The sequence below is a fragment of the Pinus tabuliformis genome, chromosome 9, assembly GCF_031772625.1.
Source record: "Pinus tabuliformis cultivar Carrire ecotype Pingquan chromosome 9, CPIR1, whole genome shotgun sequence".
NCBI classification, from domain to species: Eukaryota; Viridiplantae; Streptophyta; class Pinopsida; order Pinales; family Pinaceae; genus Pinus; species Pinus tabuliformis.
In genome coordinates this window covers 1953733074-1953745887 of record NC_142307.1, presented here as the reverse complement: position 1 = coordinate 1953745887, position 12814 = coordinate 1953733074, and the positions used below count along the sequence as shown (strand labels likewise).

Genomic DNA, 12814 nt, shown 5'->3' with positions numbered 1-12814 from the left:
GCCATCAAAATTGTTTCTCCTCCTCTCGATCGGTTCATCATAGAGCTACAAAACTGGATTTATTTGATCCTCTACCTCAAAGAGTTTAGGGCATTTGACCTTATCTGATAGATATGGATCAAATTTCATCCCCTCTCTGTGTGCTCTCATCCTCGGATGTTCTTCATGGGAGCCCTTGTACACCTGCTGAATAACCATGGTTGTTGTGTACTTCTATGTGTCATCTGTGGCCTACACAACTAATATGAATGGTGAACCAATGTATTCTTGTGTGGAGGACACACAGACATCACCTGCTCCTGCATTTTTTTTAGAACAGTCCACATCCAAGGAGGAGTCCAAAAACTGTGCATCTTCTTCCTATGTCATCTGGCAAGCTGCCTTTTCAATCTGTGTGGAGGCCACCTGGGCAGTCATCAGAATATCAAGACTGAGATGATTAGTATCAGCCTTGGGCATTGAGTTATGGCCTGCCTCAGTGCCTAGTGGGCAATTATGAGGGATTTTCACTGGAACAGTCAAAGAAGCATAAGATGATGGGGAGCATTCTTCTCCCTTTTTGATCACTGGGTTGGGAACAAAAGCAGGTTGGGTAATTTGCAGATCTGCATAGTCATCAGAAGATGTGCTGGCTTTAGGCTCGGATTCTTGGAGGATGTTAGGGCCTGCTGCAGATTGCTTCTGCTGATAAGCTTGTTGTTCTGCAGCTACAACAAACTCATGAGTAGTGCCTATGGATAATGCTTTCTCATAAGCAGCCCTGGTTAAGAAATGAGCACAACCCTTATCTTCCAAACCATGAACCTCCTCCTCTTCTTCAGACTGCTCTTCTTCCATGACTATATTCTGAAAAAGCGTCTTCACCCTTTGTTCTTCGTTTGCATCTTGATTTCTCTTATCCCCCCAATGCTTTAGGAACACATCATCTAAAGCCTCATTGTCTGCAATAGACCTAGGGGGTAATTCTCTGAACCATTTTCTAGCTTCCCCATCTAGGCTTTGGACAAAAACCTTCATCCACACATTCTCTTCATAGATATCCAGGTTATCAGCATAATAATAAAAATACTCTAGATGCTCTTCAGTTGTTACTCCTTCTGTACCAGTAAACTTAGGCATATATTCTTGATAATCTCCTGCAAGCATGGCATTCAAAGGGACAGGCAAGACCAAGGGTCCATACCTAGCAGCAACGATTCTTTCTATCTTTGTAAGAGCTTGCTGACCTGCCATGACTAGGGCATATGAAAGGATATTGGTAGACTGAGTGGTATGGATGAATGAAAAGGATGACATAGACAGAGGAATATGATGGACAACATGGATGCTTCTTTGGACTGAGATTCGAAAGGGAAATGAATGAACGAGGAGCTATATGAATCTCTGAAGGTGACTTTCACTAGCAGAGATACATGGGATTTCTAAGGCTTACCCGATCCTGATGCTCCTTTCTACAAAATTTTCTTCTGCTTAACGATCTTCTCAGGATCAGGCACTCGTTCAACTGGCAATTTCTGAGGATTTCTCCGAGTATGTCTCACAAATTGAGCCAGAACTGCAATGTGGAGTTGCCAAAGGTTGGTCTTCCTCCAGTAGAGTCGCCAGATAGATGATTACAACCATAAATGTGCCCAGACCTTGTCTATCATCAAAATCTGGAACTGTGCTGTTCTCCCAAGGAAGCTAAGCTTCAATCTCCTCTCCCCAGCAACGACGCCAATTAATGTTATCACCCCAAGAAACTCTCCTAGGTTGTATTTCAGAGATGCTCGGGAACATTACAAACTCAACATAATGTTGGAAATGGATGAATGGAAGGAATGATGCATATTCAACTCAGATAACCACTTCTACTATGCTTAACCCCAGACATGGGTGAACACCCCCAGACTACAAGGCTTTAGACCACCAATTACTCACAGTTTGAGGATTAAGTGAACATGGAGAATACTGACCACACCAGCAGATGCACAAGACCATGTGATGGCCGGCTACAACCAGTAAAAAGGTCTGCAAATCTATTTCTGAATGCACAGATAGGATGACAGCTCTCTGGCACTAAGTAAACAGAAACCTGCATAGCACATTCAATGATATATACTAGATTCTAACACAGAGGTGGGATGACAGCCCCTCTAATGCTAAACATCAAGAGCACATAAAAAATATATAGCAGGCACAGCCTAGAACAGAGTAGAAATGGAAAGTAAGCAATTAACAGCAAAAGAAGCTTGTATTAGCTAAAAATGAAGACCAGACACTGCAGGTATCACAGTAGTTACAATATCCAGAAGTTGAACCTTACATCAAAACAACAACCATCAACCTTGATTGCATCTGTGTTCTGGGTATATATAGAGTTTGTTTACAAAGATATTTTGATGTTCCAGGCGTGGAGGGGTCATAATGGACCACCAACCACCTTTACTCTCTGATAGAGTCTCTGCTACAATCTGCCTGTTTTAATGAATGGATTTGGTCTTTCTGTTACTCGGCTATCCTTCCTGAACAAGTGGAGTGTAATATGAAACAAGCTCCATAACTGGTAAATGCATTTAACTGCTCGAGGCTTGTCCTCCTGTTCTTCGGCCACTCTGCTCTTGAATGCGGTGGTTGAGGATTTGCTGCAAAAGGTACCGGGAACTGGTTATGCTCGTCCTTCTCCCTCTCGAGTACACAATGTGTTGAATGCAGTAGTTGGAGTAGTAATGAACCAGACACTGATAGATGATCGCTTCTGTCCTTCGGGTGCACAGAACAATCAAGGGCGCGAAGATCGCAGGGCGGAAGCATGAGCATGACGGGAACAATCATTGGTCGTTGGATCGTGCAGATGAACAGCTGAGATCGTTGACAGGAGGGATTGGGCAGAAATGGGAAGCGGACAATCGTGAGCCGTCGGATCTCGAGCGGACAGATTTGATGGTGATCGGGCGGCAAAGATGCACGGGAGATAACGCGCGGGGACGAGCGAGACGGCTGTAAGTGGTATTCCTCGCATCACTTTTCGAAGGTGGCGGTAAACATACAATGGGCGCGCGATACCATTGAATGCGCGACACGTGGCGGATGGGACCGGCGGCAAACCATTTTCCCCGCTGGTTAACGAGTGGGCAGCTCGCGCAATCGAGAAGTGCGAACGCCGTTCGATCTCACGGTAAGCGATCAAACGGCAGGGAACAAGCGAGCGGGTTACATGCGGCATGGGACCGTCAAATCGGGGCGCAGCAAATCGATGGTTGCGAATGCGGCAGAGGGTTATATGGGCGCGGTTTTGTGGGTTAAGTGCCCAGGGACTAAGGAAAAAGGGCTAACCAGGACTTTGTTGGATTCGCGTGGAGCGATCAACGATTGTGATCAACTGACGACAATGGGTTACAATGAAGGCTTATGGAGGCGTATAGAAGTGTGAGCGCGGGTTATATGGGTTTATAAAGGATTTTGGAGGAAAGCAGGGCAGTAGTCAAGAGAATATAAGGAAAATGAAGGGGAAGAAGGAAACAGGCTGATGCGGGTCCTTTTTTAAGCACAAACAACACAGACAGACCAGAATTTGACCTTCACATGTTGAAGTTTGTAGCAGAGTTAACAAGATCAAGCTCTCCTTGTATCTCTTTCTAAAAAAACTTGTCCATTGGACCAAGTTCCATTGCCTTTCGTTTTGCTGCTTGACTCACACCCCCACAAAAAATCTCAAATGGAAATTTGTTGTTGTTTTTCCGCAAGAATGGAAGGGGGTCATCATTCTTGTGTTGACACCTAATCCTCAACGGATGGGTGAACTGGAACGCGAACAGTCGTCAAGAAAATGAACTGATCCGTCCCATTTATGTATATAAATGATAGTTAGCTAATGAATTATGCAATCAGTTTTTCTCTGCCCATTCTGGAGTTACCCTGGCCTGACATGGTATCAGAGCGCAGGTCCCAGATTCCTTGCAACGCCTTTGCCTGCCTGAACGTTTGTCTCTCTGCGCATTGATTGCCTGCCTGAACGTTTTCCTGGCCAACGCATCTGCCTGAAACGTTTGCCTGACACTACTCTGCCTCTGTCGCTGCCCAGAGATGCATGTAACATTCTCCCACTGTCGATGCACCAAACTGAATCAGATTTTGCATCACACAACAATTCATAGCACGCCACATACCCAGCTGCGTAGATATCATCATATCCGCATGCTCCTCTCTGCTTCCGTTTGATCTCTCATTTGCCAGTTTGGCTCACATTTCCCCGGTTCTTGAAAGGTTTCTTTAGCTCCGGCCATTCGCCCCGAGGTCGATCCGAGCGAGTTCAAGTCCGTGGCAGGAGCATCGTTCTACAGTCCATAAGGGTCGTAGAACCAACTTTGCAATGAAAAGATCTGTTGTTCAAATTTACGAGGCGGTCGTGGTACTGGCTTGGCTTTAGTCCTGGAGAATAAAATCGGCGGAGTGTTGCTTAGTTCAAGACAGTCTGTTTTGCAAGAAAAGCAGGAGTGTCTCCATAACTTGTTGCTTGAACTTTAATTACATTTTTTTTGAGCCGCATTTTTCATTTCCATTTGTGGACTCCTCCCTTCGGCTCAGTGCTTGTTACATTGAGCGTTGGCTTGTGAGCGTTTATTTTAATTCCAAATGTATATGCTGTTTTGAATGATCTATAGCGTTCTTCAAGGGAGCAGTCACAAAATAGTTGTACTCTGGAGAAGAAAAGAGTATACAATCGGCATCAAGGAATTTTTTCTGAAGCTGTCCACAACATCTGGAAACCGACCATCCACTTCAAGATCGGTGTTCAAAAAGGGAAGGTTGTTGATGTCTATCAGCTCTATCTCCATGCCCGGATTCGACTCCTCGACTATTTCAATGGCAGTACGAATAAGGCCACGGTTGTGAGAAGCCTTCCTGAGGGAACCGCATATGGGCACCACCTTGAGAACTCTGATATTGCCCTTCTGGTCAACAGAAACAATGGGTTTCTTCTTTTTCTGCTGCAATGTGTTATTACATGCAGTTTCTGGTGGCGTTTCAGCGGCTGCTGCGACTCTGGAGACTCCTTGAGTGTTGACTGATTTCGTCCACCTGAAGAGATCTCTGAGCCCGCTCCTGTCAGAGAACTATTGGCACCGTCCGAGTGGTATATGTTTCCATAAAGTTTAGTATTAAACCGCATGTATATGCCTTGTTGATGATTGACCAACATATATATATTGACCAGCTGTTTGAATAAGTTTTTGAATGCGCTGTAAGCTGTTTGAATAAGTTTTTGAATGCGTTTTGGACGCTGTTTCAATAAGTTGTGGAAGCTGTTTGAATATTTTGTGGAGGATATTTTATAGAAATTTGGAGACATTTGAAGAAAACTTAGTGCATAAAGATTTTGAAATCTGTTACCCTTTTGAGTACAATTTCACTGTATATCAGCAGAAAGTTTTTTTAGCAGAAGTATTTTTTTTACAGAATGCATTCAATCATCTCTATGGTAGGAACAGTTCTCACTGGCAAGGAGAACTATCCTGAATGGTCTCAGATGGTAAAACACACCCTCATCTATAATGAGTTGTGGAAAGGAGTGTGTGTCGGAGAAGAAACAAAGACCCTGTGCAGCCTACATCAGATAAAGAACTTGTCATTTGGGAAAACAAGAACAGCAAAGCCTATGCATTGATCGCAGCATCTGTAAATGAAGAAGTAAGTCGTCATATTTCATCCTATTCCACTGTCTTTGAAGCTTTACAAAAGCTGAAAGAACTCTATGATTCACATTCTGCACTTGAAGTTGTTCAGCTCATGATTAAACTCTTCACTCTTGAACTGAAAAATAATGATCCCCTTGCTCTTGCATCTGAAATAAAGTCTATAATGCATGATATTAAATCCACTAAGGTTGAGCTGGATATCTCTCTTATTGCCTTTCTCAAAGCACTCTATCCTACCTACTCCAATTATCTTGAGTCTTTACAAGCAAATGGAAATCTTAAAGACATAACCTTTGAGTCTCTTGTGAAAAAGTTTGCTGAAAGAGAGAAAGCCTTTGGAAAGAAAACAGTCCCTGAATCTTCTGAAGAGACTATTTGCCTTGCTCATAAAGAAAAGCATCCTGCTCAAGATTCTACAAGAGGAAGAGGTGGACGAAGAGGAAGAGGAAGATACTTCAGAGGCAGGGGGGGCAGACATTCACAAGCAGAAAAGGCAGATCTGCATTGCATTCGCTGCAAACGAAATGGATCACATGATGCTTCTACATGCAAGCTACCATGGAAAAAGATTGAGCAGAAAAGAAACCAGCAGAAAGGTAAAACTGATGACACAGACAAAGGTAAAGCACCTGAATCCGCTCACTATATTGAGGCACAATGTAACATTGGAGTAAATGAAGATTTGTTTAATGCTTCACTTGCTTCTTCGAAAAATGATTGGTTGCTTGATTCAGGAGCAACCTGTCATATGACTCATAGGAAAGATTTTTTTGAAGATTTCACTGACAATGTTGATGGAGCAGTATACTTTGCAGATCAATCAAAAATCAAGCCATCAGGGCTTGGCACAATCAGGCTTAAACTGCCTGGTCTTCCAGACTTTCTTCTGGATCATGTTCTATATCTCCCACAGCTAAAGAGAAACTTGTTGTCCTTGGTCCACATCCGCCAGCAAGGTCACTCCATTCATATGTTTGATGGAAAGCTTAAGGTAAGAAAGGCATCTGACCACTCACTTGTCATGAGGGGTATAGAAGAAGAAAGACTTCTTAAACTGCAAGGAACCTCTACGCATGCACAACATTTCTCATATATTTCTCATCATGAAGAAGGTACACTTCCGTCAAGTTTATTATGGCATGCTAGATTTGGACATTTAAACTATGATAGTCTCCGCTTGTTGAAGAAAAATGGTGTTTCTGGTTTGCCTACAATTCCTAGAAAACATAAGCAATGTGATGCTTGCATTCTAGGAAAGCATAGCAAACAGTTTTTTCATGATTCACATTCAAGAGCACATAGAAAGCTTGAACTCATTCATTCAGATTTATGTGGTCCAATGCCTGTTCCTTTTGCAAATGGAAATAAATATATCATGACATTTATTGATGATTACACCAGAATGTGTTGGGTTTATTTATTGAAGAACAAATCTGATGCTTTTCAAACATTCAAGAATTTTCATAAGTGGATTGAAAATGATGCACAATCTCATATTGGGTCTATTCGCACTGATAATGGAAAAGAATATACATCAAATGAATTTGAACACTATCTTCGCCAACATGGGATTAAACATCAAACAACTGTGCCTTATAATCCTAAACAGAATGGTGTAGCTGAAAGAATGAACAGAACAATTTTGAATATGGTACGATCCATGCTTTTCTTCAAAAATGTAAAGATAATGTTTTGGGCTGATGTTGTTCTATGTGCTGCATATATAAAGAATAGATGTCCATCTAGTGCTATAAGAAACAAGACTCCTTATGAATTGTGGTATGGACATGTTCCTTCAGTAAAACATCTCAGGATCTTTGGTTCCACCTGTTATGCTTTAATACCAAAGGTACATAGAAACAAACTTGGTGCTAGAAGTCGTAAGTGTATCTTCCTATACTAGAACAACATGTGGAATCTTCTTCTGAAGAACAATCTCCCCTCCATGAAACTCCAACAACGGATGATGCTTTAAGTGATGTAATTGATAGAATTGGGAGACTCAATCTTGATTCAGTCCCAACTCAATCAACAGAGCAGCCTGGACCATCTCAGAAAGGTCCCCCAAAGTGGCTGACAAAGACACTTGAAAGTGTTCATCCTGATGAAATTGGAAAAACAGGAACCAGAAATACAAACCGACAAGATGGAGGTGATGTAGATAACTCTAATTCACCTGTTGATATGGATGTTACTTATGATTGTGAATTGAACTTGTCTACAGATTTTGAACCAACTTCCTTCAAAGAAGCTGCTTCTCATGATGAATGGAAAGAAGCGATGCAGAAGGAGTATGATGCCCTCATAAAGAATGGCACTTGGAAGCTGGTTGATCCTCCATTTGGAACCAAACCAATTGGCTGCAAGTGGGTCTACAAGAACAAGTACAAAGCTGATGGCTCACTTGACAAGCACAAAGCTAGGCTTGTGGCAAAAGGTTTTGCACAGAAAGAAGGGGTCGATTATGAGGAAACTTTTGCCCCCACAACAAAATGGGCCACCATTCGGACACTCTTTGCACTAGCTGCTCAGAACGGTTGGAAAGTCCATCAAATGGATGTAAAAACTGCATTCTTGAATGGAGATCTAAAAGAGAATGTTTTTATGTCCCAGCCTGAAGGATTTGCTGTGAAAGGACATGAACACAAAGTATGCAAACTTGTGAAGTCCTTGTATGGCCTCAAACAAGCACCACGAGCCTGGTATGAAAAACTAACTGAGCATCTTCTGAAACTCAACTTCAAACATTTTGATCTTGATGATGCAACTTTATTTGTCAAGAAAGTTGGCAAAACAGTTGTATATCTTGTGGTATATGTAGATGATCTTTTAATGACAGGGAACAATGAAAGCTATATTGCATCCATAAAGAAAGAATTAGGAAAAAGTTTTGAAATGACTGATTTGGGCTATGTTCATTACTATCTTGGCATTGAAGTAACCCAACATCCAAAATCCATATTTCTTTCTCAAAAGAAATACATTGGAGATTTGTTAAACAGATTTGGCATGACAGAGTGCAATCCTCTTTCTACTCCAATGGAACAAAACTTGAAGCTCACATCTATTGAAGGAAAGGAATTTGGGGATGCAACAAAGTATAGACAGCTTGTAGGAAGTCTCATCTACCTCACTACTACCAGACCAGACATTTCATTTGCTGTTGGAATCCTCTCCAGGTTTATGCAAAAGCCTTGTGAGGGACATTGGTCTGCTGCAAAAAGAGTTCTAAGGTACTTGAAGGGAACTCAAGACCTTGGAATCAAGTATACACAGGTGGATGACTTCAACTTGATTGGATACTCTGATTCAGACTTCGATGGAGACAAAGAAACTGGGGTATCTACTTCGGGATATGCTATGAGTCTTGGATCAGGAGCTGTCTCCTGGAGATCACGCAAACAATCAGTACCAACAGATTCCACAACAGAAGCAGAATATGTGGCAGCAGCTGAAGCAACGAAAGAAATTGTGTGGCTCAGGAAAATTCTTGAAGATTTGCAGGTAAAACAAATACAATCAACTCCACTCATGATTGATAACACCTCTGCAATAAAGTTGGCCAAGAACCCAAAGTTCCATGATCGCACTAAGCACATCAATACTAAATATCATCTGATCCGACATCATGTTGAGGCCAAAACAATCCATCTCCGTCATTGTTCCACAAACGAGCAAATTGCAGACATCTTCACCAAAGCGCTTGGAAGAGAAAAGCTTGAAAGATTCAGAACGATGCTTGGACTCACCAACATCCCTTCAGATTAAGGGGGGGAATGTTGACACCTAATCCTCAACGGATGGGTGAACTGGAATGCGAACAGTCATCAAGAAGATGAACTGATCTGTCCCATTTATGTATATAAATGATAGTTAGCTAATGAATTATGCAATCAGTTTTTCTCTGCCCATTCTGGAGTTACCCTGGCCTGACATCTTGTTTTTCTAAATGATGCAACCACCCTTGCCACACCAACATTGGCCTCTTTTTGCATTTCTTTCCTCTTAGCTAAAGACACTTGTGTACATGCTCCAATTCCACAACCTGGTAGGCCAACAAATGAGCTTTCACACAGTAATAAGTGCTCTTGAAATGATTGTTGCATTTTAAAGCAACATAGCCTCCTCCATTCAACTTGTTGCTTGGCACTTGATCCCTTGCGACATACTTCCACAAGGAATATTTGTTTTCTTGAGCCTGTTGTCTTTCTAAATCCATTTTGCCCTCAACATTTGAAATTGTTGTTGCAGCCTCACTTCCAATAGAGGGAACACTTGCAGACCCTGATGAAATTGGAACAGAAGGGGCATCACCAATGGGAACATTCTGCCCCTTCCTTGCTGCCCTTGATTGAGCCATATGTTTTGTAAAAAAAAATTTAAAAAAATACATAAACTTGTAAAAAAAAGGGCATGCAAACTACTGTAGAAAAATTGCAATAAAAATAGAAGCAAAATGAACTTGTTGCTTAAATCACTTCCAAAATGCTACCAAACCCTTTGCTAATCGCTCCCACACACCCATAGCAAGAGAGAGACTCAAGAATGAGTGAGAATTCTGCCCAAATCGGGCTTTAAAGGCCACGCGACACACTTTTCAGAGGGACACGTGTCCCTAAGTCGGGACTCACGTGCCCTTGGAATCCGACCCATGTGCCCATCGAATCCCACGTGCTAGGGCACACTGGACACAAGAATTAGACACGTGTCCTAGAGAATCATGTCCAATTCGTGGGATTCGAGACACAAGGCAGGGATGACGAATTCGTTTTCTGAGGACCAAACCAATCAACCCCCAAAACCAAAAGCAAATCCCCGAAGGTTTTGCCAGGGAAGAAATAAAAACCATGCAAAATCAAACCATAGGAGACAAATTATGCAATGTTGATACATAAAAGTAGCAATTTTTAAATAATAATTTCAATAGACATTGTCATTGGTGAAATTAAACTTCCCTTGCCGACGTAAAAAAATGTAGATATAGAGTAAAAGATCCTACTAAACATGAGAATCAAAAACAATATTCTCATGTCAAACCAGCCACTAAATCAGCGCAACCCAAAACAGAAACTTAACTGCGTATTGATTTCCTTAAAAAAAAAAATTGATGCAAATCCAAACCAAACCATTTGAAACAAAATATAAAAAAAAAAAAAAAAAACAAAAAAAAATCAATCAATCATGTAAACATGTAAAGATGAATATAACAAAATTGCATCAAGTGAAATCCACATCTAAAACAAAGTAGATAAACATAGATGCTGTAAAAGACGTTTATAGTCCAAAAACAAGCATACTAAGCATACGACAAAATAATTCTAACCCCGTACATCCTTTGCATGTTTAGACTCGGGATCGTAAATCCATGACCTTGAAGGGACACAATCAATCCCAATTCCTATTGTGGTGGAAATCGCTGCAAATAATCCAATAATCCAGGATAGGTCCATCAATAGAGCAGGGCATCATTTAATAGGCAATTGACAGGTTTTAGCGTTTAGGGTAGTCGTAGGGTTTTCATATTTTGCGTTTTTTTGGTTTTTCAAGAGATGCAGATGCATTGGTGCAAAACCAATCAAATTGGTTAGTTTTGTCTTGAACTGGTTGGTTCTAATTGGTTGAAGACAGAACCAGTGCAAACCAGTTTGGATTGCCAGTTCTGACCAGAAACCTCCCAAACCCAGTCCAATCATCTGGTTTTGTCGATTCTCTCTAATAACATTGGTCAACACTATTGCAATCATCTACCATCATAAAAACATAACACATAGTATTTTGGCACGTGCTGTGTAGATAATGGTTTCATGGTCTAAAAGTTTGAATCAATGCATGCATATTTTTCTTGCAGAAGTGATACCACATGGACGTCAATTTGGATAGAGGGCATCCAAATGTACTCAAAAACATCGAGGGTCATCTCCATACCTCTCTGTTTTCTGCAGTAGCATCTAGGGGACATCGTGAAGCCACCCACAAACTTAGGGACATGCCCTTCCAAACAAGCACTTCCGCTCACAGTGCCTAAGTCCTCAGGGATGGTAGATGTAAGGGATGCATCTCTAAGGGGTAGATATGGGTTCCCATGCAACATTAGTTGCTACTTATCACAGCATATCTATCAATGTATCATAAACTCAACTGTGGAGATTTCTAAAGTCTCCATTGCCCCAAAATAAGAAATTTGTTAACAAGAAAGCTCCTAGCCTTTAGTTAATAAAATTTCATATCAGAAAGAATCATTCTGGTTCTCTTAGTCTAAAGCACAACAAATCTGATTGAAGAACATAATAGAAACAATAAATCTCATTGAAGAACATGATAAAAAACTATCTGCTGTGGCACATGTAAAAGAAACAACTCTCCCTGTTCCTTGAACGACCAAGGGAAGAATTCATGAGAAAGAATGAGGGGGAAGAATTCATGAGAAAGAATGAGGGCTGTTCTCTAGAATTGGACCAGATTCAAATTTCCTTTTTCCATGCTAACCATGTATCTCTACACACTTCTATCATACATTTAAGAAATAGTACTGTTCATGGAAGTGTGCCATGCAAAAGCCATTGACCCTTGTCTGCGAAGAAACAGTTACAAATCACACTAGATTGTGGCACACTGGATTTTGGTGGGCAGATGGTAGTAATTGGATTAGTATAAAAAGTTCAATTTCTAGAAAGATTGAAAGAAAAATAAGGTCTAGCCCATTCCAGAAAGTTTTATACATGAACGACTTTGAGTTATGAAAATTGAAACCTTCCAATATGACATAAAACTCATTTTTAATGTATCCAAAATAGAGTCTACAGCCTAGACACTTCGAATGCTAAACACAATGTTCAACAAATAAGAAACCTGTAGAAAAGAATAATTTTATAATCACATCAGTTCTCATGCATCAATCCGTATTTAAGCAAGTTATCTGATAAGTTATCCATTATGGCATCGTGGTCTAAAAATAGAAATGCTCTCAACTTGCAAGGAGCAGAGTCTAATCAGGGATTCTGATACAAAACATCCACTAGTGGAAGTCCTAAATATGAATAATAATGCAACAACACTCTGCACAGCATCAACTGTAAGAGGTTACTTTTGTTGTCTTACAAGCATAGGTAAGAATGAGCTCCAAATCCTGGGTTGAG

At 41.0% G+C, this 12814-nt stretch overlaps 1 pseudogene; it reads right to left on the bottom strand.

Moving 5' to 3' along the window:
- Nucleotides 1-4599: 4599 nt before the first annotated feature.
- On the bottom strand, nt 4600-10038 carry LOC149156790 (uncharacterized; annotated as a pseudogene).
- Between the last annotated feature and the right edge of the window lie 2776 nt (nt 10039-12814).